Raw genomic sequence first — 25,093 nt, 5'->3', positions numbered from 1 at the left:
ATGATCATGTTTTATTAATAATTCATATATGAAAATATCTTCAAGTTTAATCTATTCTAGGTATTATTTGTTAAATTATGTGAAAGGCAAACGTTAAGGAGAAAGAAGTTTCTGTGTGATGGAGTGAGAATAGGTGCTCGCAAAAATATCAAGAGATGGTGACAAAGAGCTGATATATGAGAGTTTTAATATTTTTCCTGTGTGCTGACCAGATATCTTAGGCGGATGTAGATTTAAGAAAGCAGAGGAAAGAACCTTCACTGAACTGTAGTGGATACAATAAAGAGAGATGTAGGATAGCACAGTACCCAAAACTACCCAAGACAGATCATTTAGAAAGTAGCAAGAGTTAGAACTTTATGGAAAATCGTGCATGTTTTCCATGATGATTGGAATTTTGAGATAAATTAATAGGCCCTGACCTTTAGCTGATATATTTTTGCCTCAAGAGTGGGTGTTTGGTATTAGAAATTAGTATATAAGGAAGGCAGACTTTAGAGGGGTAAGCAGTATTTAGAGAGTGATCTAGCTATGTGAGTGGAAAGGTGATTGCCAGTAGGGGATGGACGCTGCGGGTTCTTAAAATGGGATATAACCTGAGGGGTAGAAATATATTAGTCAGAATGTATAGCAATTGTAGGAGTGTGTGGTCAGAAAGAATGAAGAATAGGATCAATGTGTGGATGATCTTTATAAACAAATGTTTTTTGGAGAAGTCTGAGCTTGGACTTTTTGGAGAACCAGGACATATAAAGGCATTATGGGGCTGTGATACTATTGAATGAATTAAAATCTATGGAGAACTAAGGATATCCTGAGAGATGTAGGACTGTCAGAGATACAGCTTAGTTTATATGAAACATAGGAAGGAATTTTTTGATTGAGAAAAATTTTATAATTTAAGAAAGAATGGAAAGCAAGAAACAGCTACATGTTAACATTTTGCTAATGAAGATGGAGGAAAGAACTAAATTCTGTTCATTGCCATTTGCAATCTAAAGCCAATTGGGAGGTTCAGATTTGAGAAGGAGAATGTGTATCTTGATATGTATGTATGTATGTATGTATGTATGTGTGTATTTTTCAAAACCAGTGTAACTTTATTGGCTCAGATAGTGGATATTCTCATTGTCCAGCCTGCCTCACATTTCCTATCAAAGTACCCACCTGTATTTAGATACCTGCTTTAAAACTTCAGTTGAGCCTTGCTACTTATTTCATTTTAATTCCCCTTTCCCCATCATCTCCTATCTCTACCTGCTAATTTTTGTCTTTTGTTTCATGATGAAAATTGAAATAGTTCAGCATAACGTTCATGTTTTCTTTTCAATGAAGATGTTTTAGATGTACTTATATTTGCTGCATAGCCAGCTTCTAATAGTCTCTGCCTTCAACATTTAGACAGGAAACTGAAGTGAAATTCCAAATGTGTGGAAGAATCCTCCAAGGTCCAGAAATATATAGTTTCATTAAGATTACAAAAAGACCATTGAATTTGACAAAGTCACTATATATTCTAATTTTAAAATAATTTAAATCTAAAAATGGGAAAACATTCTCAAGCACACAAAGAGACTTCATGGGAAAATATTTTACTATAAAAATAAACTGAGCTCTCAAAATAAACTGAGTCTTGGTGATATTGAAATTTGGTAAATAGTGCCAACTGTTCTTTGTTTAGGTGCTTATTGGAATATGGTAGGTCTGTGATTGTGTGAATGTAAACATGATGATGAAATTAAACTTTGTGTTCCTCAAAACTAAAATCATCTTTAGAAACTATAATCTCAATGAAGCTTTATAATCATTCTTGCCCCACCTGTTTGTGTCAAACTAAAAAGTTGGAAAATAATTCTTTAAAATATCCTCCTTCCACAAAGACAACAGTTCCATTGATTCTTGAATAACATATTTAGACTACCCTGCTAGCAAACTTTCACTTTATTATCCCTGGCTTATATTTATTTGCCTCAAAGTCTGGAATCTTTCTGGTTTAAGTCTCAATGGATGACAGACTGAAAACATTGCCTCCATCCTTTTTCCTTTTCCCAAAGATGGTTCTGTTCTTCATATTGAGTTCAGTCCCTTTGGGGTTGGGGGAAAGGTGGTGGTGGCAATAGGCAAAGTGTTGCGAATTATTGAAACTGGATAATGGGTACAAGAGAAATCCTTTATTATATGCTAATTTTGTATGGTTGAAAATTTTGATAATTTTTTTTTAATGCAGTCAGAAAAATAAGATAAATTAGCCCAACCAACAATCGGTTTGTTGCCCAGTTAGAAATAATATGAATTTGGGAATTTCAGAGTACAGACTATAAAATGATCTTATCTCAACAGGTTATAATTCTATGTTATTTAGTATGGTCAGTCCAGGCTTTAAAGCACTTTGAATTATTACCTTCAAGGCAAAAGCTTGGATCTGAAACCACCAAACAGGGAGCCTGCCATCATTTTCTTTCAATTCCAATGTTTCCTCCCTTATCAAATGTCTAGTCTATTTTGTTTCTTTTCTGGTTAAAGCCATTTTGAAATTGTGGCTGTTCCTTGCCATACTAACTAGAGTACTTGAGTCTGATTCAAAGGTTTTCCATTTTGTCACTTTCTTCCCCCCTTCAGTTTACTTAATTACTGCCTTGAGTCAAACATGTGCTAATGCACCAATCTGTTGTAGTAGAAAGAGCACTGGATTGGGAGTGAAGAGTTTTCAGTCGCAGCTTTCCACGAACTAGCTTAATGATTCTGTGTAATTATTTCACTCCATAAAATCTTCTAATCTGAAATTGTCTTTAATTTGTCATTTTGGGACTTTTAACCATTCAAAGCTACTTTTTAAAAAAAATTCCTTTCCTAGATTAAGGTACTATGACACTCTGTCTTAAATGACAGACTTAAATGACTCAAGTCATTGACTTAAATTCATCCTTGTGGTCACATCCCACTCAAGTCTTCACTTCATATGTTTGCATTCCCAAAACAAGTCCTATTGACTTTTTAAAAAACTGTTTATTTATTTATTTTGAGAAAGAGAGAGAAAGTGTGAGTCAGGGATGGGGCAGAGAGAGCAGGAGAGAGAGATAATCCCAAGCAGGCTCTGCACAATGTTAGCATGGAACCCAACATGGAGCTTGAACCCATGAACCATGAGATCACCACCTGAACTGAAACCAAGAGTTGGATGCTTAACCAACTGAGCCACCCAGGTGCCCCTTCTATTGACTTTTTTAATTGATCTTTTTTCAAATAAATATTATTTATTAGAACAGTTTTAGATTTACAGAAAAAATGAGAGCATGGTACAGAGTTCTCATACATCCCATACCCAGTTTTTCTTATTATTAATATTTTGTATTAGTATGGTAATTTGCTCCAATTAATGAACCAGTGTTAACATATTATTATTAACTAAAGTCTCTGGTTTATTCAGATTTCTTTTTTTTTATTTAATATAATTTTTTGGTTCAGGATCCTGTCCAGGATACCATGTTACATTTAAAGTCTTTATATTTTTAAAACAGTTTTAGGTTTATGATAAAGTTGAAAGAAAGGTACAGAGATTTCCTGTATACCCCTCTCCCACACATTCATGGCCTCCTCCATTATCATCACTCATCAAAATAGTACTTTTTTTTTTCTTACCAAGCATGAACCTACATTGACACATCATAATCACCCAAAGTCCATTTTTTTTTTTTTTTAACTTTGGGTTTACCACTGGTGTTATTCTGTGGGTTTGGACAAATGTACAGTGTCATATATTCCTTATCATAATATCATGAAGAGTATTTTCACCACCCTAAAAATCCCTTTTTAGAATGGTGGTGTTCAGTAGGGTAAGTCCAAGGAATCCTGAAATAGTAGTCTTTGAGAACTACTTCATTCAATTTAGAACTGTTAAATAAGAAATTGACACTTAGGTGAAGTAGAAACAAACACAGAGCACAAAATAAGATTTATTAAATGCTTACTATGTGCCTGGCATTAAGCTTATTGAATTTAGCCTCTAAGCATTTGTACTTAGAATTAGTCTGCTGAATGTAAATCCTGGTTTAGTGTTATTATTGGTTGTGGGACTTGGGCCTCACTTTTTTCATCTGTAAATGGGATAATAATAGTACTTACAGGATTTTATGATTATTAAATAAGATAATATATATAAAATGTTTAACATGGTATTCACTATTTGATAAAGTGCTTGATAAATGCTACTTATTACCAATATTTAGATTGTCACACTTAATCATCATGAAAACCTGTTCTATAGGTACTGTTATTTCCCCCATTTTATTAATGAATTAATAAAATCAATAAAAATTAACTAATTAATTTAAAGTTTATTTATTTATTTTGAGAGAGAGTGAACACGGAAAGGGCGGAGAGAGAAGGACAGAGAATCCCAAGCAGGCTCCACACTGTGAGTGCTGAGCCCAATTGCAGGAACCCTGAGATCATGACCTGAGAGGAAACCCAGAGTCTGTAGCTTAACCTACTGAGCCACCTAGCTGCCCCTCCCCCATTTTAAAGAAGAGGACAAAAGGTTTAATGATATTGAAAGGATTTGTCTAAAGTAGTAGGGCCAAGATTTGAATTTCAGCAGTCAGAATCCAGAACCCACATACCTTTAATTTTTATGCTCTTATTTCCTCCTAATAAGTAAGAAACAGATACAAGGAAAGATAAGGGCTCAAATAAATGATTCTTTAAGTGTACCGTTGAGAGTCTTTGATCATCTAAGTGATTAATTAGCTGTTCCTTCAGAGTTGGTTGGATGAAATGGTTATCTTGTTTGAATGGCCCACCCAATATTTTAGACACACCTATTTTTTCAGTATTTTGTGGTTTTTTTTGTTTGTTTTTGATGAAGAGGTAATTATTTTATTAAGATATTTTATAACTATAAAAATAGTATATGTACTACATAGGAAGTATTGAAAATACAGAAAAGTTTATGGAAAAAAAGTACATGATTTCAGTACTCAGAGACAACTGCTTTTTTTTTTTAAGATTATCTGTTATTTTTTATTATTTTAATTTTTTTTCTAGCTTCAATAAGGTATGACTGACAATAAAAATTATGTATATTTAGGTTGTACAAAATGAATTTTTAAAAGATGTACAATGTGATGATTTAATATACGTATACATTGTGAAATGATAACCACAATCAAGGTAATTAACACATCTATCACGGCACATAGTTACCTTTTTTATTCCTTTGTGGTGAGAACACTTAAGATTTACTTTCTTAGCAAATTACAAATATACAATACAGTATTATTAACTATCATCACTATTCTGTATGTTTGCTACCCAGAACTTATTCATCTTATGCTGTCATTTGGGAAGAAATATATTGATTATGGGGGACATTTAGTGTATTACTGAAAAATATAAAGTTACACTCTAAATCTTATTTTAAAGTCATTTTCTACAATGAACAACCAGATTAGCTATTATAAGTTTTCATATCTTTGTTAATTCACTGTTTTTTCATAAAAAGCTATCTTCTAGGAAAGTGTTACTAAAATATTTGGCTGCACCAACCAATTCTCAGGTCCTAGAACCACTAGTGATAATAATGTGAATATGTCCTTACTTCACTTTGGGCCCAGGTAAATAGTTTAATAATATGTATTAATTATATTTAATTTTCTTAGTATAAAGCATTCTGTTTATTAGTTCTGGCTAGGATTTTTTTTTTTTTTCCTTTGAGTAATTGGGTAACCAGGCTTGATGGAATGGTAGGTGAAAGTTCAATTTGTAACTTACTACTTGCAAGATCTTGTACAAATTCTTTACTCTCTTTGAAGTTCAATTTATTACTGTGAATAATTAGGATAATGTCAAACAACTTCACAGGGTGACAGTGAAGATCAAATTCAGTGGTTGATATGAAGAAATGTTTTAAGCTGTTATGTGATAGACAAATAAATATAAATTTTTGATGTGAATCATTGCTAGTTAGAAGAGATCCATAGTACAAAAAAGAAATTGAGAACTTCTGGTTTAGGAATAAAAGGAGGAAATGGATTATCATTTAATGAATTTTCACTATAAGTCAAACACTTTGTATCTGTTTTCATTGAATATTTTTGCTCAATTTTCCCTAATGAGGAAACTGAAATTCAGGGAAAATGAATAACTTATTTCAGGTCACGACTAGTAAATATGGGAGCTTGATTCAAACTCAGCTTTGTTTGACTCTAAAGCCCATGTTCTTTCTACCTAAACACTCTACCTTCTGTACACCTAGAGATGGGGTGTACTATTCATGAATAATTAAGAGAAAGATGAAAAGCTAATCTTTTAGTTTCTCATTAAGGTACAGTGATGCCTTGCATTTATTATTCCTTCCTTTACTTTCTCTAAATATTTGAAAATAATTTGCTTTTTTTCCCTTTATAACAGCATTATGAGTTGGATAGAAAACTTTGTGAGATTTCACATGTGATTAAGTATATCACCAACTGGTTTTTCTCTACCTCAGGTCACTTACCTGAAAAAAAAAGTCATGAAGAACATTTATAATGCATTTCACAAATGAATAAAATATTTTATAAAAAATGAAAATTCTTAATTTAAGTGAAGCAAATAGTGTATTTCATAATGTCTTTTAACTGATTTTTTATAATACATAGGCAGTCATGATTTCAGATTCACTGATGAGAATTGCCTACTTTACACAGAAAATATCCCCATGAAAAGCAACATTTAAACATTTCTTATCCTCTGGGGAGGGCTTGAGAAATAGAAAGTTCCATGTAGTTTGAGTAATCAAAGTGGTGTGGGTTACATACACAGAAGAGTTAAATAAAGGGAAAGATCACAGAAACTAAATTGCATTCAACTTCCTTCTAAGTCAGCTTTTCATAATGTAGCTTATTTTGTTTCACATGCAGTCTCTTTTATAGAATATTAGGTATATCAGTAGTTTAATATAAATATAGAAACACACGTCAAAATCCAAATAGAAATTACTTTTGTATTATCCATACCTTACTTTTCATCTGTTTATACAAATAATCAAGGGTTATTGTATTTTCAAAAATTGTGGAGAGTGTTGTTCTTACTGCAAAGGTATAATGGAGTATGTATAAAACAATAGCGTGTTTTGCAGTGCATGTGCAGTTAACTGATCATTCCTGTCAGTTATGGAGTTGGCTGACATTTTACAAACAATAAACAGCAAGTTATGGTGGTATCCTATGTACATTCATTCAACAACATTTATTTAATTATTGAGCACTTAATACATTCAAAGCATTGTACTTTGCACTCTATTAAGATATAAGGATGGCTATAACATAACTTTGCCTCCAGGAAACTTGAAATTTTGTGGAAGGGATAAGTATGCAAACAACCAACTCTATTTGCCTTAATAAATATTCCTGATTTTGTACAATTAATCTCTGTCTTTCCTGGGGAAGAAAACTATTTTTTTTTTTATCAAGTGTTCATTATATGTAGACGCTGTACTCAAGAATTAATGCATTCAATGTGCTTTGAATAATGCCTTCCACTTAGTAGGTAGTCAACAAATATTATCTGTTACTATTATCAATCTAATGTAATCATTAAAGCAATTCTATAAGATAGCTATTTTTATTCTCATTTTATAGATGAACTATACAAAGACAGGGATAGATAACTTGCTTAAGGATACAGTCAATAAGTATTATTCAGATCTGAATTCAAGGTTCATACTGTAGAACAGTAGTCTCAAAAACAGTGGGCATGTGCCCTAAGGAATATGCAGGATGACATATTAGGGTTTGAGAAGATAATCAAAACTTTTATGTATATATTTTTTGTTTAACAAAACTAAGATTAAAGTTTACTAATCTTTAGTATGCAGATTGGTGCTGGCAATGTCAAAGTATCAATCATATGCATTGTATGCATTGTATGCATTGTGCAAAGTATCCTGAAGGGAGAGTGGGAGTGGATTTGCTTTAAGATTTGGGGGTACTGAATTTTATTTGTGCCTTGTTGTGAGGAATCACAGTTTATGCTATCCAGTTTTAACTAAACTAACTCTTACAAAACAGACAACTGACTTAAAAAAAATAACAGAACAAAGATAGAATAATAGTCAAGCATATTTAAACAAGAGTATCTTTAATACATATTATGCACATGTCAGCTATATTATAAAGTAAAAACAATGACGATTTAGTCATTTCACAATAAGTCAGCCAAAAATAATGATCAAGAATACATCGATGATCAAGATACAAGAATACAAGTCAGCCAAAAATAATGATCAAATATACATATTTGAAATGTATATATTCATTCTCATTAAGGATGAACCTCACCCTTAGTGTATGATGTGCCCTGAGCCAAAGTGACTGAAATAATGCATGAAAAATAAGTGGCAGCAAACTATATCACATTTATGTGTCAGCAAATGTTAGAAGATGCATAGAAAACATTGCTGAAGATTAAAAAAAAAATAAGTCCTTGAAAAAAATTATACAGTGTGAAAGGTTTACTATATAGTTAAATGAAAGTACTGATATTTCCAATATTTCAACAAATGGTATTTGTTAGGCTCAATTTCACTACTACAAAGAACTACATTTTTATGAAACACTAGAAGGCTTGCTGGGGGAGATACTTGCTAAGCCTCAAAATACTCTTTAAGTAAAACAATGCCTACTGAAAAACCTGTGTTAACATAGTTTTGGAGCTTTTGAGGGCTTGGGTGGAACAGAAAAAAAGATTTCTAGGTAAGATTACAGAGGTACTTCTACACATGAAATTCTTTTACTCATCATTTATAAGCAACATATTTTAGCAAATCAGTCAAAGTCAAAAGTATACATGGGTACTGTAGGATATCATTGATGTGGTTAATTTTTTTTTTCAACAGATGCTTTGCAGTATAGTAGAAAATACATCAAATATAGAAGAATCTTAAAATTTTCGTAGAATTTTTATGATAGTTCGTAGTAAGATGGAGAGTGGACATGAATATTATTTGCACCACTGGAGTTTCACTGGTTATTCAGTGGCTGAGTATTAGTGATACTAACAATGAGTTGAGAAGGTAATGACTCAGGGTATGGAGAGAACATTTTCATATTGAATGTTTGTAGTTATATTCATTATAATGTGATTTTGTTGCCAAAGCCAATGTAATTGTAAAACTCTAGTTTCTGCATAATTGAAAAACTGTATAAAAACTGTATCTGAGAACTTTTTAAAATTTGGAATAGAATTTTATAACTTGTTTCAAAATCTTCCAAATGAAATCTTTAAAGAGGCGTTAAAATTCTTTTTTTTTTTTAATAAAAAAATACTACAAATACCTTTTAGTTTATAAGAACAACTCATGGACATTTGGAAAGATGAAAATTTACTAGGCAAATTTCAAGAAAATCTTCAACGTAATTGTTGGTTGAGATTGAAAATTGAGTATTGTGATTTAATAAGCACAACCAATGATGCCCTTCTTCCGTTTGGTTCTACTATTTTGTGAGGCTTTTCTCCCACCGTGACCATTCCAGCAGGTATCACAATAATTGGATTGTAGTAACAGATCTTCACGTGACTGTGTCACAAAGTGTAAAACCAAGCTAAGATATAAAGAATGGCAAATATTTAACCAAATTACTCTAAAGTGTTGTGTTTTAGTGAGAGCAAAAATGTTTTAAAATTGCTAATAAATACAACAAAATTAAAATTTATTTAAAAGCATCATTTATTTCTTGTTTTCTTATCCTTTAAAGTGCTTATCCTTTAAAGGGCTTATTCATATGTTCTGTAATGTATATAACATGGTAGTATAAGTCTATAACTTACAAATCATTATATATATTGAGGTGTGCGCTTATATTGATCAGTGCCCAGTCAGAAAAACAGAAATGACTCAAGACAGAGGGACTTTAATCCGAGAATTGGTTACAAATGTGTTGGAAAGTCTGATGGAAGGGAAAGACTGTGGCAATGATATGTAACAATGAATATCTGCAGAAAGCAAGGGAAAGTTTTGTTACCCAGAGCTTACAAGCACTGTGCTGCAGAGGCAGCTGGAGCACTGCTGCTGCTGTGGCTGTTGGATTCATCATTGCCACTCTTTGCAGGAAGCCAGGCACCCGCACTCCTACTGACATGGCAAGAGCCAGCAGTCCACGGTTCCACCAATGCTGTTTTACTTGCCAAGGCTGTTAGAGCGTGTGCTGTTCTGCAACCGCAGTACTGGTGCTGCCATCAGCAGTCCTAAGAGCCAGATCCCAAGAGCCCTGCACTGCAGAGGCTGCTGAAGTACCTTTGTTGAGGTTGCTAATGCCAAAAGCAAAAGAAGAAAAAAAAAATGCTCTTTGATCATTTGCCAGGGCTTCTCATTCTGGCAAAGTAATCTGGGAAATGTAGTTTTCAGGTTCCAACACAGAAGACGATGGAAGGGGTGGGAATGGAGTTGGGAACCAACAGATAAATGATTTTTGTAGAGTTTAAAATATTTTTTAATGATGGGATCTATAGTTTTTAAAAATTGGAGAAACTGTTGCTCTAGAGTATAGCAGTAGTAAAACTACATCCTCAAATTTTATTTATTTGTTTTAGAATGTATTCTAGTTTGTTATCTAAAGCTAGCGTTGTTATTCAGGAAGCAAACACTGGCACTGTATCATTTATTTACAGCCAGTATTTGTTTTGATTAGTTACAGTGACATTTATTATTGGTCTATGCCCAGACCTTATCAGTCATAAATATTTTGTATATCGTCCACCACTTCCTAAAATCTCCTCTGATTTATTGTTAATTTCTATACATTTATTAATTTAACTTTTAAAGTAATAGTGATAGTGAAAATGCAGCACCTGAAGACTTCAGAATTTGTTTAATTTATAATGCCTAATATTATGTTTTATAATATCTATTATTTTATTATAAAATATACTTTAAACATCTGATTAAACTGCTAAAGCATAAATTGTTTAGTGGCACATTGAATTAATGCACTTATTGGTGGAGAGAGTGTAGGTGAAGTTTAGTTGTTTTAGGCAAAAACAACATGCATTTTATTCAATTATTAACTTAAAGTGTTTTTCAGTTTATTTCAATTGCAGACTTCTAGATATGACATCATAAGAAGTGTGTATTGGAGTAGCAGACCACTAAATTTCTAAAATGCACTCCATAAAATGACGACTCAGTTCTTTCATAGCCCTTTTCATAATTAATACAGATTTAATTATGGGCAGTTTTCCTTTCTTACTGATTACTAGTAAAACTATTTCCTCAATTGGTGAGACACTTCTTTTAGACTCCTGTTCTATATAGGTTTAACAGATGTTGGACATACTATTTGTGTTTTGAAAGATCCCATTATTACATTTTAAGTAGTATAATGTCATCAGTTTGAAACAGAGTAGGACATAAGCCTAGATTTATGGATTTTCAGCATGAAATAGAATTTATGTTGACACTTTTGATAATTTTGAAATACCTGATATAACTATTAAAATAACATTTTACTTAATATAATTCATTTCAAAATTTCTATTTCATAAGAATCCTGCAAAACATGTCTGGTACCTGTATATATATATGTAAATATATATATGTGTATATATATATGTATGTATATATATATGTATGTATACATATATATGTATGTATGTATATATACATATATGTATGTATATATACATGTATGTATGCATGTATACATACATACATATATGTATATATACGTGTATATGCATTTACATATATGTAAATATATATACACGTACCAGACATATATTTACATATATATAAATATTTATAACATTCACATATTTATATATATATATACACACCAGAATGTATTATATATACATTACACACACACACACACACACACACACACACTGATTAATAAGATATTTCTGTATTTGTTATTAATAGAAATGAAAAAGATTGAGATTTTATGCAGCTTCTTTTCTAAAAACTTGATATGTCCTTATATGTTTAAAAGGCTGTGGTTGTAAACTTGTAAGTTATTGGGGTCAAATGGGCTTTCTTAAACAAAAATAAGAGATACTGTTTCCACCCATTTTGAATCATCCGTGTGGCCTGTTGCCTCAGAGGAGTTAGCAGGCTGTTGTCATGCTGACTCTATTATTAATAACTGGCTTCAATATTACTGGACAGATTGTTACTAATGTTTCCAACCCCTTAATCAAACTGGTTCATGGTAGCTTTCTTTTATCACTTTTGAACATTGTTTATATGCTGCTTTTCTTCATTATCCTTTCTTTAAATTTTACTTTGTGACAATTAATATGATTTTTCTCAACATATGTGAAATAAGTATTGAAATTATCTGGGAAATCCATGTGCCCTCAAACCTGTTTCCCACCATTAGTCTTTTTTCAAAATCTTCCTAATATCACCAGTTTATTATTCTAGAACATTTTTAAAGTAATTTTGTCAAGCCTCTCCCTCTATCCCTCATAAATTCCATTGGATTGATTTTAGGCCTGACTTCTACCACTTAGTAGCTAGGTGACTTGGAGCCTCAGTGTCCTTATCTATAAATGAGAACATTAATATTACCTTTCTTACAAGGCTGTAGGGAGGATTCAATGACATGTGTAAGTAGCATTAAGCACAGTTCTTGACACATGTAGTAGTGGTAATTTTTATTTTAAGAATGAATCTTTTCTAATAGTAGCAGCTTTTTAATTTTTTTTTTTTTTAATGTTTATTTTGGAGAGAAAGAGACAGAGTGCAAGTGGGGAGGGGCAGAGAGAGAGAGAGAGGGAGACACAGAATCTGAAGCAGTTCCAGGCTCTGAGCTGTCAGCACAGAGCCCAACTGGGTCTGGAATTCACGAACTACAAGATCAGAACCTGAGCCGAAGTCGGACGTTTAAACGACTGAACCTCTCAGGCGCCCCAGTAGCACCCTTTTAGATCAGAAGAACAAGATGGAGTTTTTGCGGGTAGAATCACCAAGGAAGATGGTGGAGAGCTCACCAATCTGCTGGACAAATAACAGCTATTAGCAATTAAGATGCCTCTGTTATGTATCTTCTATGTGACTTTTATTTTTCCTATAGAACACATGCCATAGTTTCTGTTTCTTTTTCCTTGCATATTGAATATAACCTGTACATATGAATAAATTATTATGTAAGTGTTGAAACTTTAAAGACAGTTGCCAGCACTGTCCTAGATTGTTTAAGAGAGACGATTGAGCAGGGAGCAGGAAAAGTTCATGTAGTATACATGTCTAATACATTTTTCTAGAGCGAGGGAGATATTGCAAATGACATTTTAATGCTTTTTAACCCTTTGATTTAAAATTTATTGTGTCATGAAGGTACTCTCTTCCTGTGTTTCTGGAGATATTCATATCATTTAAGATTAATTGATGGAGGTATTAACGATTAAATTATAATAAATTGTAATTCAGACATTAATCTATATGCTTTTTCTCTCTGACCGTATTTCTCCTGTATATTTGTGGGAAAAGGTGATTGACTCATATCTATATCTGAGTCATTCTATGTTAAACATGATTTTGAGTTTTTGCTATTCACCATTCACCGTTTACTGACCACTGTTCACAGTGCCACTGGTCACTCCTTGGAACTCTGGTCTCTCTAAGAAGCTTCTATGTTTGCAAGGGCTACAGTATATGGATGAATTTATCACAGTACCTTCATTTTCCATCCTTGTACTCCTCATTACACTAGTAAACAAAGCCGTACAAGCTTTCCAGAAGGTTTGAAGAGAAGAAGATTGGCAAAATGTAAATGTCTTAGAAGTTAATATTAGGCATCATTCTTTTTAGAAAAATCTTTTGGCCACCTTGACATTGGGAATTTCTCACTACCCACCTTTCTTTCTTATCATTCTCCTCTCTTCCTCCTCTTCTCTCATCTCTATGCTCCCCTGCCTTCAAATTGTCATTAGTTTCTTATGGAGTACACTTTGGCACCACAAGAAGAATTATTCAGTTCCCACCCACTTTCTGACCTTAACCAGCTTACTAAAGTGTTTTCTTCAAAAGGGATTGTTCCTCTCCTATGAGGAATTTTAAGGCTAACTTTCAACTTATACTTGAACACTTATGTAGTAGAAGTGAAAGAAATAATGGATAAGTGAAATGTGAAGGGAAGCTGAATTTTCTTCTCAGAGATGATTCGAATTAAAATCCTGCTAGCTATATAGGACAATACTTTTTTATTCAACATTTTATTAAAAAAATTTTTCATACATAGAGAAAAGTTGAATAGTATTACTTTTTTGGTCCCATTTTCATTTTTCACAAGATCTTAAAGTAAGAATATGTTTTATATATAATTAAAAAAGTTTAAATGCTATTTAGAGGTGGTTTATATCATCCTTAGAACTCAAGTTTGTTAAAATATTTAATTAACCAAGGTTTATAAATTCCATATATTGTTGCTTTGTTTTTTCATTCATTCACTCATTCATTCATTCATTCATTCATTCATTCAAGAAAGCTCTATTGAGCTTTAACTGTACTCCAGGTGTTCTTCCAGATATTAGGCTGTCAAAGCTTGATAAATAGAGTCCCTGTTCTGGTGGGTCCTTCAGTCCAATGGCAATGGAAAGTATATTAAAGGATAAAATGACTGTAGCACTGCAAAGGGCATACTAAAGATACTCCCCGTGATGTAGTTTTCATGTAATGTTTTGTTTTTGTTTAAAACTTAAGTATTTGTTGACTAGAATTGAAATGTATCTTCCCATTTAAGGATCATACTACTGGTCTTCTACTAGTAAACTATGATTTATCTACAGGCTCTTCTAGTTTTTCTTGGGACTCCTGGGACACAGTTTTAAAACTGATGACTCAAATTAAGGATTATTGTCTAATTATATATACCACAATAGAATTACTTTATGATGGTGGCCTCAATGACAAAATCAGTACTTAGTATAGCACTTACTCATTTTGACCCATTACCCCAGTCTTTGCTTTTCCAACCATGTACCTAAAACTTGTTCTGTCCTTCATTGCAATATGACTTTTTTTTTTTTTAACTACTCCCCCTTCTCTTTTCTTTTGGGAGTGTTCCTTTGAACAATCTTAAAATGTTTCAACGTTTTTTTCCTGTTTAGCCTCACATGATATAAAAACATTAGAGATGTCTGAAAAAGGACTTGATTAAAGTGTGTTCAGGATAGTGGTAAATGCTTTTGAAATTAGTTGAATTTTTTTGTCTTCAAGATTAAAAAAAAAAATCTCACCCTTCATGTACTTTTGGAAGTGTTCATTTCCCAGAGTACTCTGTAACTCTAAAATTAATGAAACTGTATGCTCCAGGTTAATATCTATCACTGATTTCCACAATCATTTAAGAATTTCATGTACTGTGTACTTGTAGAAGACACTTTTCTAGGCGCCTTGGGGGCAATGAATAAAGTGTACTCAATGAGTCTATAAACTACACTGCTAGAGAATAAACTGTTTGTCTCCCGTACCTCCCTCTGCTCCACATTTGTCTCCAATCTAACCTTAGTACTAGTCCCTGTCTTGTGCGTGCGTACACGTCTTTCATAAGCCACATATTAAATTTAGGTATTTATTTTGTTGGACTTTATTCTGAGGGAGAAGCACAAAGTTTAAGGCACTGCATTACATGAGATATCACGCTATGTAATGGCAAGATTATTTGCTTATACTAATATTGTTTGCTGCAAGTCTGTCCCCCAACCAGGCTGTGAAGTCTTCAAAAGCAGAAACTAAATCATATGTTTTATCTTCACTTTTTACCCCCAAGTACCCTGAATGGCACAGAGTGGGCATATAATCCATGTTTAGTTAATGCACAAAGATCAGAGCAAGGGCAAATTCTTTCTTGTAGAATGAGTCATTAGTATCAAAGTGTTGAGAATATATCTCTAAATAATTCAAAGTTAAAACCAAGTGTGTAAAATCTAATGATGGTTATTCAGCATCTCTTACAAATCATGTATAATTGAATCCTTGCTTTTTCCACGCTTTTCTCAGGCTATTGGAAAACGGTATTTTTTATTGTATTTTATTTATTATTTATTTAGTTTTTTTTAAAGCAATTATTTGCATTAGTATTAGATATTTGATACCTGAACTAAGGAAACTTTAAGGACTATGTAGATTTTTTTTAATTTTTGTTTGTTTTTTAAACAGAGGGCACTTAAGCAAATAATCTATGGGAATTATATATAATGCAAGTAGGCTTTATACATTGATAGACTTGTTGATTACAGGTTGTTTTTCAGTTCAAGCAAACGGAAGCACGTATTTATGGACATTTGGAAACAAAGAAAGGCAACTGAATGGATTATGTAAATTTTTAAATAGAGTTGCTAGACTCTTAAACCAGATGTGTTGAGAACTCTGTAAATTAGAAGAGCAAATCTGTACTATGCTGTATTAGTAAGCAAGATGTGAGAAATCGTCAGGATGTGTTGAGTTTGACTCCTAAACACAGAATCTTGTGGATAGATGGGGACTTAGCTGCCATTAGATACTGGGAGAGAGTAGGATGCAGGGATTAAACTTGTGCTCTAAACCAGACAGGCTGGGTTCAAATGCTATTACTCCTCTGCTGTGTGATTTCAGGCAAATTACTTAACCTCTCTGTTTCTTCACCTGAAAGTGCCACTAAAAATAATCTCTACTTCATAGGGTCACTAGGGTTTAATGAGTTAATAAATGAAAAGTACTTTGAAGAGGACCTGGCAAATAGTAACCACCTAAGCATTAGCTATCATCGTAATCATTGTTATGTTATCTACTTCAGTTCCTTCCTTTTAAATTTAATTATTTTTTTATATGAAGAAATGGAAACTTCATTTCCATTTGGATGGTTACATGGCTTGCGCAGGGCATACAATCTACTTGTGGCCATGCTGAGACCAAAACCAGTTTTTAACTCCCACTCTAGGATCTTTCTACCAGATGAAATTGCTCCATGGCATATCAGCATACAAAACCACTTAATTTAATAACTATAACTTCCAGAGTCTGATAGTCAATTAGGATTATTGTTTCACATGGTGCTATGGTTAATTCAGTGCATGGGTCTTGCATCCCAGCGGGGAGAGTGTATCTTGAACTCCAGAAAATACTAAGAATGTGCCACTTACTGTGCTTGGAATCTAGTAAAGTGTGAAGATATGGAGAAAGCATTGAGGTGTTGTGCATTTTGCACTAAGCCAAAATATTTCTTTTTCTTTTTAAAATTCAACTAGCTAGTTGTTTTTTAGAAAAGGTGAATAGCTTTCACGGTCCTTTACATTCCTTTTGACTCCTGCTGGTGGAAATCAAATAATGTCTTCTTATTCTCCTTGGGTTAAAACAAAACGATACAAAACAAAAATACCTAGAACCTTATTTTAAAAATCAGGACATAGTTATATCTAATTTGAATCAGTCTGTCAAACTGTGAGGCCTCTGTGCTTTTTTAAGTGGCATTTTTCTTCAAACATTGGAATACAGCTTCAGAGAAACAATAGGGCAATAGTAGAAAAACAGAACTGCCAGGCTGAGCAGTAAGGGGTGAGATGCGTGCTAGTACCTTAGGCAACACTGAGTGTATTTTAGAAAGGTTTTTCTTAAGACGTGAGACCAAAAGCATATCTGTTTATTTTATTACGTCCCCTTTCCCGTGTGTCTGTCCCCTTTTTATTACGCAACCACCCTTGAGAGGGGTAAAACACTATTGCAGCAGCACCTGAGAATTAGAATTAGTGGTTTTCAGTGAGAGTGGAGGGCTGGGCTCTTGGTTTCCTACTAGAATTTCCCAGGACAGTTTGCACAATGTGTGGCTAGACATCATCTTCTAATTTCTGTTCTATAGGTTATCTACCCTTATAATAGCTAAAACAATGCCTATCTCCATTCTGAACCAATGTAATGACCCAAGGTATAACTGATGTTCTAAAATATTTTTGTGAATCAGCTCACGATAGACTTGATCTATAAGTTATATATTGAAGTGATTAAGTTCTTTATTTTATTAACTGAAAACTGGCTTTTAAAGGAAGGAATTGATGCTTATATGGTACAGTAGTTTTGCTTATGCAAAGGAACGTATTCTAATTTTTGAAGCATGGTAAAACACAAAACCATATAAAAAGGATGATTTTAAAATTAATATACTTAATATGCAATTAATTATTGGTGCCCAGATTCAGGGTTTAAGTAGGTCAGAGGCACTCACATTTTTCATTTTTGTGTAAATTTTCCTTAGAATATTTAACTTCTATTGTGATGTTTCTAAGTCCCACATAGTGACACATAGCCAAACTGTATAGAAATATTTTAAGGAAGGTGGATGTGTAGGTAGACAAGCAGAGTATAGTTTTAAAAAATCTGGGGACAAGAAGAAGAGCTTGAAACTTGTTCTGTTTTTTGATGTTTGTAATTCCATAGCTGCAAATGTATCACTTAAGGGAGGAAAAGTCACCTGGGAGTAGAGAAAAGGTGTGAGGATCACATAGTGTGGTGGGGAGTGTAATACCAGCAGTATTTTGGTTCTAGCCCATGAAAAAAATGGTTCGTATATCAGACAAAGAAAAACAGTTTTGTTTTGGTTCGTTTTGTTTTTCCCTTTTAAGGAAGACTTATTTAGAAACACTGATTAATTTTATTTTTCCCTCCTTATAAAAGAACAAGGGGTTTCTGCTATGGTTTCAGACCCATATTCATTGAAATCTTGTCCTATTTATGACAGAAGCTCCTAATGGGATTTATTTCTGTTGTTGTAACATTATGTACTATATGCATTGCACCTGTTCACACAGAGTACAATGCATTGTGATATTTGTACAGATAGATGCTTCAAATAAGAAACCAATCTAAGTCTTCTAGAGTACTAGTCTATTAGTACTTAATTAAACTTAATTCTGTTTTTGTCTGCAATTTTGTGTATGGTCTTGATTTATTTACTGAGCAATGATTTCTTCTTTGCAGTTATCAGTTTTGTCTGAGATCAGTTTCCTATTGTATGGAGTCTTTCTTTCAGAGCCTCCTTTAAGACTGCCTCTGACTTTAAAATCATTACTAGGCTTTTGTCAGAGCAGATTTGTTGACACTCTTCTCACATTAAAAAAATTTTAAAAGATTGCACAAATAAGCTATGCATTTCACTAGTTCCTGCTAATATGCAAAAATGTATTTATGATAATTACATGTACTGTGTGCCAGAACTGAAACAATACATTCCTCATAATGGAGCATAAATAAAGAAGGTGGAGCCAGCTGCTCTTAAACTGTTTATTTGCAAGCAGTAATGATATAGAGAATATACCTTTTTCACTCTGTTAGTCTGGCAATACTGAACCTGTTGCTGCATTAGACCGAGTTGCATTTTGCTGGATAGGGGAAGGAGGGCTGTCTGCTGTCTGGTAGGAGGGCTTTGTCTGTGCCTTTCTCTCTCTGTTTCTTTCTGTTTTTCTTTCTCTCTCCTCCTCTTCTCTCTCTCTCTCTCTCACTCGCTTGTTCTGTCTCTGTCTCTCTCTCCCTCTCTGCCCCCCCGTCCCTCCCTCTCTCTTGCTCTCTCTCTCTCTTCCCGTCTCTGTGGTTTGTAAGGTAGGTTGCAGTGTGTGTATATACACAACATCAAGAGCAGGAAAATGGACTCATTAGGGAGGCAGGCAGTCATTACCACTCACACTGTACTTCCAGGGAGACACCGATTATGAGAAGAGAAACTCAGCGCTGGGGAAGAAGGTAGGGCAGACAACTTTCATAAAAAAAAAATGCCTGCTTCCTCAATCCCCCCTCTACCTATCATCTCCTTTAGCCCCCAATGCTTTTATTCTTTCTCCCTTGAATTTTAATTTCCAGATTTAAGTTTGACAGAGCTGTTGCTAGCTTGAAATTTGGAATATTTATAGGAGGCCTACACTCTACCAATTTTCCTCTTACTTATTTAAGGGTGTGCCCCTGTGATTCAGTTTAATTACTTTAAAAATAATTACAAACAAACCTATTTTTCTCACTACAGTACCAGATAAATCAGTATCTTTCACTCTTTATAACAGACCCCTCCGTATGTTTGTTAGTCTCTTTGCTTTTCTTGTCTGTTTATGCAATTCCATCTGTCTGTCTATATATCATGTTGTCCTTATTTATTGCTAACTGGGTTTTGTTAGTTATGTGCCAATGAGTTTTAGCTGCAGTGCCAGTGCGGGTATTACTAAAGTGAGACTCTTGTTCTTTGTTTTACATTGAAGTTTAAAGTCCATATTTACAGTTTAAATCCTTGAAGCAGGTTGAATACTTTTTGCCAGCATATTTATTTTATGGCATTGGCTATAAGGTGAGGAGTAGTCACTGAGGGTGGGTAAGAATCTAGAAATTATTTTTATCATCATACACTCTTCTATGTTACATCTGGGGGGTGTATTTTGAAAGGAACAAGGTACTCTGTTTTGTAACTTTTATTTTGCAGATGGACTTTTGCATTTATAGGGATATCACTGTGGTTAGTAAGAATGCAAACTTTCTTAACAAACAGTTTTTATCCTAGGACAGTTTCTTTTCAGTATGTTACTGTGTATTTATGCTTGGGGAGGACAGGGTGGGGGCTGGCTATCTTTTTATAAAGTGGAAGCTATGAAGTGTATCAGGCCATCTTATGCACAACTGCAAGGATTCATTGAACATTTCGGGAACTATAAATAATGTATTTGTTATTTCAAACATAGTTCTGAGGTGCTTTGTTTTTCCTTTATTTTTTTTTCTCTTTTTTATGGTGGGAAAAGTTGCATTTCACAACTAGCTGACATTGTTGAACAGTTTTCCCAGAAGAGTGTTCTTCGAAATTCAAAGGAGTAGTTAAATAGGTCCATTTGAAATGGACTCTTAATGGAGTTTTATTCGGATTTTTCCGAAAGTAAAACTGCCATTCCTTTGATAAAAATTAAGTCAGTAAGACACGCAAACGTTTTTGAGCATATACAGGAGGAATGATAAAAAATGGACGCTGATCTATAAAGATCTTTGATAATAACAATCACCTTTTTCGTAATAAAATATTTATTTAATAGAAGTGGCAGACTTTTTTTTTTTTTTTTTTTTTTTAATTCCATTAGGCCTCTCTGATAACACAAAGAAGTCCATAAAGCAATATTCTAAAGCCACCTGGGACGCTAGAGCAGATTCCCAAACATATTCTCAAGGTTCAAACCTAGTAAAATGTTTATTAAAAATCCATTATTCCAAGAGGGTGGTGAACTTTTACTGCTAAAAGTCTTTTTTTCCCCTTTCTTTTTAAAAATTTATTTGGAGACTTTTAATTTGCTTCTATTGCCTAAAGTGTCTTTTAAACTGGAAAGGACAGCTTTGACCAAGAGCAGAACAAATACTAAGTACATTCAGGTCCTGTCAGAGGTTTTTTTCCCCCAAAGATTTAAAGGGAAACTTTTTGGGGGAGTCTATTGAAAGTGCATGTTAATATGGTACATAGTATATACTCTTTCAAATGTGATTTTTCTCCATTTCAAACTCTTGACCCAAAAATTTGTTTTAAAACAAAAAAGTGTCATGTCAAAAATGTGCATGTCTCATGCACCTGTCATTTTCTACATTAACATTGTGAGGACTATCTGAAATTCTACCTTTTTTTTTTTTTTAAGAAATCTTTTATGTATCTCTTGATCAACAATTCTTTTTCTATTTATGTGTATGTGTGGAGATATCTGTGTGCATATATGTGAAAGTATGTATATATTCTCACACAGGTATGGGAAAGAAATCACAGATTCTTTGCATATATGACATTTTAAAAATTTCATGTTAAGTATATTTATGTTAATGAGAAGCCAACAAAAAATGGAGAGGCTTTTAGGAGATGAAAATTTATCTTAACCTTCTAGAAAGAATATAAGAAAGCAAAAATTTAGTCATATTTATGGTTGGCTTGATTTTTAGAATGTGCGTATGTTTTCCTTTGCATTATAATTGTTGGCCTTCAGTAGATATAAAATATTTTTAGTATGAAAAATAATCTTGGCCTCTTTGGGGAGGGACTGTCAAAGTCTGTATAGTGCAGAACATCGTAAAATGTGCATAAGTAAACTTAAAACCAGTGTATTCTGCTAGATGGGGCTTTGGAAAGCTGAAAGGTGTGTGTCACTGCAGGTCTATCGGGTGCCGGAAAAGTCATTAAGTAGCCTTATTGGTTATGGTGGCCCCTTCCTATCAGCACATGAAGACTATTGAGAGCCCGAATGTCTTGGTCAGGTCACAGTGGGGTTCATTTTAATATTGGAGCAGACAGTTATCTAACACACCCACATGAGGAAGTGCTCTAAAGCAGTTATTTCATGCTTTGCCATGCCCTACAGCTAAAACAATTTGGTACAGAGTGACGTGTGTGTGCTTTTTAACTTCTGTGTGGTAAAAATTAGCTTTGGCTCCTTGGAAAGGACCAAAAACAGTGGAATAGCAAGACAGTGTAATTCAAATGCTAAGCACACATTGGCTTTAACTTTTTTTTTTTTAACTTAGGGAAAGAATTACTATGATTATTTTTAATATAAAGACTATATAGTAATTTCCTGGATTTTACTCATTAAGATTTTAAAACTTGCAGATACTTTACTTCTTCACATTTTTCTCCAGAAGTCTACATTCATCAAAAGGATCACAGCTGCATACTTTCCTCTGAAATGTGAACAAATAAATGACATTCCTGTTTATTTATCTATTTTTGAATTTTAATGATTAGTCCTTGTGCTAATTAACAAATTCCCGTATTCATAAAATCTGGCACTTCATAAATATCCAATTGTGTGATTATCTACACATGTCCTGGCTTTCTACAAATACAGAAATGATCAGTGGATGTGTTCATGGACTTACCCAAGTCTGAGTAGGGGCTGGCCATGCTACCACATAGGAAACCAAGTTCAGACTCTGAGCAAATGTGTTGTCCCAGGGTCTGGCAAGGTGTGTCGATATTGCTGATATTGCTAATTAGTGATCCTTTCTGGCAAAGGAAGGACTGATGTGGACATTCTTTGAATGCTGCTAGTTCCAGTCTTCTTCAGTCTCAAGGTTGGCCTCCTTAGGTCTAAAATTGATAAAGGATATTAGAGCTGATTTGCCTTGCAGGCCACTTTACAAATACATTTTAACAAACTACAGTTGTCACTGGAAAATATACTGAACTTCTATGAAAAAAGTAAAATAGTATATCCATCTCAAGTTCCTTAACCAGTAAGAATCTTATTAGCATGAAAAGTTGCATAGCGCTGAAAAGAAAATCTAAATAGTTTTGTTTTTGTGGCTGTGTAACTATCACAAGCAAATTATGGAAATCAAATATCACTTATAGTTCACCTACAACAAGGACAATAAACACCTAGCAGTTGAGTAAGTGTATACATGCAAGCATTAGTATTAACTTAGAAATCAACTCTTTCAAATGTTTTTTTTTTTTTTTTTTTCATATTGTATAAGCCATTTTGGTTACCTTGTATAATCATTAGGTATTATTTATAATGATACTAGAGTATCATTGGCCATTTGATTCTTTGTTCTGAACTTTCAAATTCTGTATAGGATTCGTAGGTATTTGGCAAAACTTGAAATATATAATTTTCTCACAGACTTATGTTTTGTGCATTTTCATTGCTTAAGTAATTTCTGGCATTTCGCAGAATCCTCAGGGATTATAGCCAATGTCAAATCGCTAGTAAAATCCTTTTAATTCTTTACCAAAAACCCAAGGGCAATATCTGTATCAAGAACTTCTAGAGAATGCCTGAATTTATGTTTTCCTGTAACATAGTTATTTTATATTTAATCATCAAATAACATTGATACCAATTACATTTAATGTATCAAAAATATATTCTTTGAGCTCTTTTACTTCTGATTTTATCATAGGCAAGCTTTTAAGGTTGTGGGAGGAAATAATGCCATCTATCATTACTGTAGTATATGTAGTAACCACTACAACAGATGTTGGGGACAACATTCAAGGGCCCATAAGAAAAAAGGGCTTTTCTGCCACTCTAGCTGTTCAACTGTGATAATAATTAAGTGGTGTGCAAATTCTGCTTAACTTTGGTTTCAGAACCTTTCCTCTACTCCAGGATCTAGCCTTTGGTGATTCTGCAGTTCACTTGACAGTAATCAGCTTGAGGGCATGGCACTTACCTTTAGGGAGTCTTTTGACACTCAAGTGAAACTCCAGCCAGCAGTTTTACAGTTCAGTTAACCAAAGCAACCCTTTTATAACTGCTTTAACTCAGAGAAAGTTAGCTACTGATTTCCAAGTAGGAATATTGAGACAAGAAGCAACGGCTGAATTCATTGACCTATCTCGTTACTAGATGGCAACTGGGGATATTATTAATTTCTGAATAGTTAGCCTTTGAAACTGATTGAAAGGGTGGTCATTATAGCATAATATGTTTACCTCCTTGATATTAGAAGTATTTTGATACTGAATACCTGTGGGTCTCAAGGTATCCTGAATTTAATGTACATATGTTATAATGTTAAGTATTTGAAAACTTTCAATATGAAAAAACTAATGTAAAGATTTGCATTCAATACATATGAAACTACTAAATGGAATTTAGGGTTTGGGAAATTAAACCAATGTTCAATAAATTGAAACTAAAAATGGCAATAATTATTAATCTCATACATAATGGTATTTTTTTGAAAATTCTTAATCTAAACTTTTAAAAATCCATGTTTGACTTTAAATTAATTAAATTTTAATTCTATCTAATGGTTAGAAGCCTTGGGTTTTTTACTAAATGAACCTGGGTATTTGCTATTTTTACCTTTCTTTCAGAAATGTTCTCTGAATTACTGTTGTAATCAAATTGTGATTTGTTGTTGGCAAATTCCTGTTATAGTTTGAGCTTCTTTCCAGTAAATGAAATGCAACTGAGAGAAAATTAAAGTAAAGTTGTCAGTTTGTTCAGGTACAAAATTAAAACCTAGTAAAAAAACTTGCTAGCAGAAAACTATGAATGTTCTAGGCTGTGTAATTTATCTGGTAGATGTATGTATTTATATGAAAACTGTAAGGCTATTATTGTAAACAAACAAAAACACCTTATTTAGGTACCAAGACATTTAAGCAGTGTAAATGTTATCCTCTCT

At 33.3% G+C, this 25,093-nt stretch overlaps 1 protein-coding gene across 40 annotated transcripts in view; it reads left to right on the top strand.

Annotated features, from left to right (window-relative positions):
• The window catches only part of ZBTB20 (zinc finger and BTB domain containing 20), a 785,665-nt gene that overhangs the window by 24,258 nt on the left and 736,314 nt on the right, over nt 1-25,093 (top strand). For 4 of the 40 annotated variants that reach the window (XM_060640804.3, XM_078453029.2, XM_060640814.3 and 1 more), the window contains exon 1: nt 18,934-19,690. The exons of the other annotated variants lie outside the window; for them this stretch is intronic. The gene's annotated coding sequence lies outside the window, so the exon portion shown is untranslated. Of the gene's footprint in view, nt 1-18,933; nt 19,691-25,093 lie in introns of those variants that run through there. 40 annotated transcript variants of the gene reach the window in all.

The sequence above is a fragment of the Panthera onca genome, chromosome C2 (genome assembly GCF_046562875.1).
Source record: "Panthera onca isolate mPanOnc1 chromosome C2, mPanOnc1 haplotype 2, whole genome shotgun sequence".
NCBI lineage: Eukaryota > Metazoa > Chordata > Mammalia > Carnivora > Felidae > Panthera > Panthera onca.
The sequence above is the reverse complement of the archived record's forward strand: the minus strand, read 5'-3'. Positions and strand labels throughout refer to the sequence as shown.